We start from the raw sequence: 7,649 nt of genomic DNA on the forward strand, positions 1-7,649 counted from the left end.
TGTAGGGTGTGATATAAAACTACATATATACTTGCACAAAGGCAAGAAACTTTATTTTTTCCCCTCGTGTCACACCAAATGCAAAGTCCTATTTCTTTTCAGTCTCTATTCGCTTAAGCCATCCCCTGTCAAAGCAGATCTACTGTATTAAATTATCAATGCTATGGACTTTAATAATTCAGGCTACCCAGCAGTGTGTTATGCTGACAGTGTCATGGAGTTCCCTGACATACTGTTGAGTGTCCCTCCAGAGAGCTTGTCTAAGTTTCCCTGCTCTGCAGTCAGCGTCAAACTCACCACTGCTGCCAAAAGGTTAAAAGCAGCCAATGAATGTAGAGCAGGAGACTTATGATGGTATTTGTAGCAACATATAATCTTCTGAAGCCACCCTGCATGTACAGCAACATAACACCAACAGACAACACGCTCCCACTCCCAACTCGTCAACTAGCGACGTTTGGTCAGTGGCCCTACACACACTTTGGTGCTCTAGCTACCCTTCTAGTGTCAGCTTTGGACATTTCAGGGACGGCATGTCAGTTTCTGCTCGTTACATGCATCTAACGCAGGTTTAATTTAGGTTTACTTGGTTAGGCTTATGAAAAGGTTGTGTTTTGAGTTAACATAAGTAGTTTCTTACGCAAATTAAACATGCTTGTAATGTAATTTGTGTACGTTACTTGCAGTAAGTACGTAAGCTACATAACAAACGTGAGGTAAGTCAGCATTGACGTGGTTTCACACGGGACACGGAGCGGTCTCCTAAGTGAAAGTCCTAGTTTGTTTGATCAATAGTCCCCAAACTTCTCCCTGCGCAGACTTTTTTCATCTTTATACTACTTCAGTTGCTCTGATTCTCTAATACTGAGGTGGAAGGGTTTACATTGAAAGCCCTGTGCATCTCACACAGATGCTAAAGGGCGCCTCCATGCTTCGGTACCAGACACAGAGAGAGAGTTGGGAGTGAGAACAGGTTGGAAAGTCCGGTAAGATAAAGATAGACATAAGGACAAGTAAGAGACAGACACAGATGGAACACAAGTTAAACACACATTTATTGTCTGTGTATCACAACCCCTTTTTGTCTATTTAACAATAATTAAATTCCCCACCAGGTTACGGTAGCATCAGTGGCACAGTTCCTCCCATCCTGAAGCAGAGGGTTGTTGATGTGTGTGCCAGAGACAAAGTGAAACGTCACGCTGTAACGCTATTTCCTTGAGTCTGACAAATGAGGCCCTGGCTGCGCTCTGGTGTTGGCACTTCCCTATGAAAGGATGCATCAATCCAATTGGCTCTCCCACCCAGCCTGTCACACAGCTGCACATTTTCCCACACGCTCGCACACGCTCACACACACACATACCTACGAAAAAACGTATAAACAGGAATTACATGTCACAGCCACGCCACCTCACGGAGTGCCTATCCTTCGTTCCTCACCTCTCACCTCTTTTCCCATCCACCCCCAACACCTTGTGTCGGATCCCTTCCCCTCGTTCTCCCTCTGCCTGTCCTCCCCTCTTCCTTCCCCCTCTCCCCCTCCCCAATCGGAGATCAACACCTAGCTGTGTGCAGGTGCAAGGCTGCTGGCAAACTGTCAGCTTGAGTCTCCTTTACTTAAACACACACACACACACACACACACACACACACACACACACACACACACACACACACACACACACACACACACACACACACACACACACCCACACACTCACTCACAGCTTGGCTCCAACACAGGCGCTTCCCACTCTGTGAATTGGTCTCCACATAGCGAGCTAGATCACACTCTCACTGTCAACACATAAAGGAAGACTAACAGCGAGTGTGCTAAAGGTTGGAAAACACTTACTGGGGACACGGAAGGAAAATAACACAGCAGAAATGTTTTTTTTTTAAATGGGCGAAGGATCTCTTTGGGCAACACATGAAAAAAGCCTTAATTTGAAAATAGCCCAAAATGAGCATTTGAAAATCTTAACACGCTCATGTCCTTCAGTCACGCAGATACTCACATCCGTGTGCTGTTAACACAACATCAAACACGACAAGCAGGTCTAAAGCGTCTATCATTCTGTGATCCTTCAACCTCCATATAGCTGTGACATCTGCATCAACATTAATAACTTCTATTTAAATTATATTATGATTTTATTTTATAAAGGATCAACAAAAATGATACAGCAGACTTATTGGTTCAGATGATGTCACCACACTGGGTGGTAAATTATATTTAACTGAGTGAAATGGATCTTATGAAGCAAATGTTGATAGAATGACAATAATCTATGATACTGCATTCAGATTGATGTTTCATAGCAACACTTTTTCAAAACACTAGTTTGAGGATTCATCGAGGTATCCTGATGGATTCACTTTCTTTCTCCTTCTGTGGCTGTTAAAAATGTTCTTACATTCTTTAATCTAGCTCAGAACTAAAATATACAAGATTGGATGAGATTAATGCTATGCTATTAAAAAACAATATATTTTTCTTCACACCCAAACAGAACAGAAAACCACACTGCAAAATACTCATGTTCCTTTTAAATCAATTCATCTTTTTTTTCTGGGTGTGTCTCATGTTGGCTTCAGGCACGTATGGATCCCTCACAGTGTGGCGCAGAACAAGAGCACACAGGCACATAATAAGAACGACCCTTTGCTGTGATTGTGAGAATAGACGTCACAGATAAGATTTATTAAGATTAATATCAACGTTACTGATTGAAAATTAAACCACCAAAGATTAAATATTTGCTGATATAGTGTAAATGTACTGGCTGGGGAGGTAATTGGGTGTAATAAATGAGTCTGTCTGTAGCATCAACACACACACACACGCAAACCTGTTCACACACGCACACACACATACATGGGCCGCGTGGCGACCTCTCGAACTGTGAACATAGAGTTAGTGTCAGTCTGCATGGCCCAGGGTCATCTGACAGCTCTGAACAAGACTCTCATTAACACCAGGCCATTAAAAGCCCCTGCTGGCAGGGTGTGCGTGCGTGTGTGTGTGTGTGTGTGTGTGTGTGTGTGTGTGTGTATCTTAGCCATGGACTTGGGGTCCGGGTTGACATTGAAGAGGGCAGACAAGGTTCAGTTTGGTCTTCAGCCATGAATTCCATCGAATTTCAGGACTACATACAGCAAAATATGGATGTTTTTATTGTTTCTTCCACTTCTTCTAATGCAATTACTGACATGCATGCATTGCCATTTGTATGTGTGTGAGCATGTATGTGTGAGGAGACAGAGACAATGTGCACATTTATTTGAGTATTTGTGTGTGTGTGTGTGTGTGTGTGTGTTAGCATGTGGCATGTGGCTTTGCTAGAAATGGTATAATTTATCACACCTAATTAATTATACTCCGAGAAGAGTTATCCTTGTCGCTCAATCGGCTCCCCACTCTGCCTGCTTCCATCAGGCGTCAGGAGGAGAGACCCAGATAAACTCCCAGAGCCTGAAACACCACAGCTTTTTTGAAGTCTGGCTCTCTTCTCAGGCTGATTCGCCATGCCTGTTTAGCCAGCTTCACATTACCATTTAAATAAAGAGTCGAGCTAAATGACCACTGGTAGAACATAAAAAGAGAAATTTAATTGTTTTTCTGTCTCACGGCTGTTTATTCTTTTTCTCTTTCTAGCTCAAGCTCCTCATCATTTTTAATATGTTTAATCCGGGGGAATGGTTGATAAAAATGTCCCCAAGAATCCAAATGGAAAATGAACTACTTCATCTTTGATTTCAAGGTAAATCTAATCTCTTTAACGGATACCAATGACTCACAAAGCTAAGCAGACTTGAAACGACTCAGGCATGTTCATTTCATGAGGAGAATTGATTGTGATAAAACTAAAACAAACAAACAAGAAAATGGCGTGAACAACCACTGGGCATAAAGTTAGTTTCAAAACAGACCGTGATTAAAAGAATGTCAAACTATAGCGCTGACAAATAAAAAGGCCTCTGGGGCCTAAAGTGTGTAGAAGTTATCTTGAGCTACAGCACGAGCTGCAGTGTTTCTAGTGCCGCTAGGTTTCAGAGTGTGTGCAGATAACAATTCAGTGAGGTAATTTGTGAGAAGAAACATTAATGTAAAATAGTTGATAGTCAGAACATGTTGTTAAATATAAAGTAATATAAATATTTTTCAGGTGAAAGCCTTATAACACATTTTTTGTTCTGAACTCGACTCGGTGCGCTGGTTGTAAATGATCAGCTGCTGCTTCACAATGCATGAAATATAAACACACTCATCACCGTCCTATCGTCCTGCTACATGTAATTTATGTCTCACGAGTCTTTGTATTGTGAAGTAAATCATATTTACCTATTGAGAGGGGAAAAAAACAAACATGATAATGTAAACATTGACATACAGCGTCAGACTTCGAGAGCCCCTGGTCTAAACCATATGGCTTGGAGAGTAATTTCAAAGTGATGATGTGTAGAGTGATGTAGTTTTCCCACCGGACTATTTTTATGGATTTATAGATGTTGACATAAATATCGTTAGATCTGCGTGAGTGAAAGCACACTGCAGACATCTCACACCCACTGTCGAGGAGGTGACCAGATTGTTTCGGACACGGATTGATTGCCCTTGAAATCCAGCAAAATTGCTTAGCTTGTAACAAGCTTTATTTACTACATTAAATTATCATTAAAATGCTATTAGAGCGATTAGTTGATTTCCGTTTGAAACAACACATCTATGGTGACAGAGAAGCGCTGAGGGGGGCGAGACGGAACGGGTGAGGAGGACAGTGGAGAAAGGACAGAAGTTACAAGAGGAAGAGAGCGAGCGGCAAGACGAGAGGAGGCGTGAGGAGAGGGGAGGAGAGGTGAGTCAGGAAGGGGACAGCAGTGGGAGATGAATATTAAGCAGCTGTAGTGATTAGGGTGGTGGTGCAGAGTGGCACTGTGACAGTGACATTGGCTGCCATGGTGATTCACTGGAACCTGCTTCATTTGGCCCATAATTAGCTTAAATGTTCAGAGAATGAAAAATTGATCATCACTTTGAATCTTGTTAATTGGGAGAGCAGTCTGCATTAATAGAGGCCATTTGGAAGCTCTGTGCTTCAGTATGTGTGTGTGTGTGTGTGTGTGTGTGTGTGTGTGTGTGTGTGTGTGTGTGTGTGCATACACAGGTAAGTGTGTGTAAGAGAGCTTTTGCATCCACTTCCTGGAGGGACTAACGGATTCCAAACTTTACCAGTTTTGTTATCATTGAACAAGCCAAATAAGCTTCTTATAGATGATAAGGACATCTGAATGACTGCTGGCAGTGGGGAGGAATTTAACAGCTACAGTCAAGACTTACCAGCATATCTTATCATTCGTTAGCTGACAATGCAGAGACATGCAGCTGGATGCGTATATGGCTGGATAAAAAAAAAGTAAGGTATGTAAGTAAGGAGCATGGGCGGAAAAGCCGATGCGAGTTCCTCGTCCATGGCTCAGGAGGCCAAAGGCAGAATTAACCAGACTCATTGTCTGTCAACCCTGCGGCCACTTTTCAGATTAACATAGCAGCAGAGATGGTAGTAAGTACAGGGAAAGATAATGTATGATTCAACATCACTACCGGCAACAGAGATAATGTAACGAACACACTTCCTGCGTATTTTGCATACAGATGTGTGCTCCATGGTGTATGCTGTGTAGATCATGTGCGTAATGTGGAAAACAAAAACAAATCTCTGAGAAATTACACAATCCACGTACACTAACAGCATGAGTGAGATTCAATTAGAACAGTGGGCGCTTGAGTCTTTTGATTGTTCCTTTCTAATTATTTAGAGTTACGAGCAAGCGTTCCGTGCCTTTAAGGGAGAAATATTGCAGGGTGAGCAAAAGTGTGTTGAGACAAAGTATTATTGTGTCAGTAGGTGAGGGGCAAACTACACAAAACATCCCCCAAGACAGACTAACCAACAACCCTGTGGATGCTAATTAACCTATTCATGAGTTTGCATTTCATGCTGAAAATCCTGTGTTCTTGACTGATATATATATTGCATGCTAAACTCCTGTGCACCAATAAACTAATTTGTTGTATTAAGAAACAGAGCGTGCATCTAGTGTCTCTCACAGGGCAAGAGAGGTTAACAGTTGCAGCTGCAAGCAGTAAGAAATGAAGCGTAATGTCCATTAATTCCCCTGCAGTGGGACCGGAGCCGGATCACCGTGGCAGCACACAGCAGCAAGAGAGACTGAAAAGCCTGCAATCAAGACCCGAGTGTTGAGTTCAGACTTTCAGTTCGGGGGTCAGTGTGCCGTTTAGTTTAGTTCAGCCTGGGTGGCTGTGTTATATGGAGTGTGTTTCATATTCAGTCATAAAACATGCAACCGCGTCCTTCCTCTAAAACCTCTTTGTGTGTGTGTGTGTGTGTGTGTGTGTGTGTGTGTGTGTGTGTGTGTGCTCCTGGAAACATCAAACCTTGTTATGCTGTGGCAACACATGCACCCAGTGCACCCTCTCTGAACTTCCCCTTCCAGGAGGCAACAAAAGCGGTTCTATCTTCACATTCAAAACAATAACAACGTCATAAAGCAAACACATTACTGTCACCTATTATGCGGCGCCGCTGTGTGTGCACCGAGTCTGCGTGGAAAGCGAAAGGTGGACAAGATGAATCAGAGAGTCTTCCGAGAAGCTCAATAAAAAGCGCTGAAATGACCGTATTCATTAGGTTGTGTGTGTGACATAAATATGTCTCCCTCTGTGCTGCAGTGTGTGAGGAGGACACAATGTGTTTATGCGACAGACAGCGAAGGCTGCAGAGCTCAGCCCAGTCTGGACCGGCTCAGCTCAGCCCAGCCCTGCTCGACCCAGCCGGCACTAATCCATCATCACCACCACTGAATCATCGCGCTGCCAATAAAGCCAAGCGGCAATACATTACAGGCATGTGGCAGGCTTTAGCGATAATGACATTGAGAAGTCCCCTCGGGCTGTAGGAAAAGTCTGGGCGCATGACACACTTGCTTACAGAGGCAATAATATATGGAAATGCATCAGTGTGCCAGACAGGGGAGAGGGATGGGGAGATGAGGGAACGAGCAGAGCTCAGTCTAAGGAAGGAGGGAGGAACTGGCCCTCACAGTGACCACTTCCTATGAGATCCCAATGTGGACTCAAGCAAATCCAGCATTCAATGTCGGGGCTCATTTCAGATACCAGCCTCTCCAAACAAGCCATCTTACAAGCAATCTCGTATGTCAACACTCCATTTTCTGTCTTATCTTGCTCTCACGCAGCCGAGTTGATATTGCAATATGGTTTGGACATGGGACATGTTAGATACAGCGCTGCCAATCATCGGCGTGCCGCGTGGCACCGAGAGCAGGCCAGCAGCGCAGCGGGTGAATGAACAAACGCAGTACAGTGAACTCTGCCATCCTGTTATCTTGCGGCTGACTTTTGAGAACAATCTGCCTGTTAATCCCCTCACCTTCTCTGCAGATGCACATGCATGTCGTCCAAAACACACCAAACTTGAAAGTCAGATGTATTGTGAGGTAGGTGTGTGTGGGGGGGGGGGGGGGGGGGGGGGGGGGGGGGTTTAACTACAGAGCCTAGAATGGAAAGCTGGTGTCAGAAGTGGCTAACACAGCTACACTGA

The 7,649-nt window shown here is 43.8% G+C and overlaps 1 protein-coding gene across 1 annotated transcript in view; it reads right to left on the reverse strand.

The window, feature by feature from the left end:
* agbl4 (AGBL carboxypeptidase 4) overlaps nt 1-7,649 on the reverse strand; it is a 237,692-nt gene that overhangs the window by 40,900 nt on the left and 189,143 nt on the right. The gene's annotated exons all lie outside the window — the stretch shown is intronic.

This window comes from Anarhichas minor, unplaced genomic scaffold (genome assembly GCF_050575085.1).
Source record: "Anarhichas minor isolate MPS153535 unplaced genomic scaffold, ASM5057508v1 ptg000010l, whole genome shotgun sequence".
In the NCBI taxonomy this organism is placed as follows: Eukaryota; Metazoa; Chordata; class Actinopteri; order Perciformes; family Anarhichadidae; genus Anarhichas; species Anarhichas minor.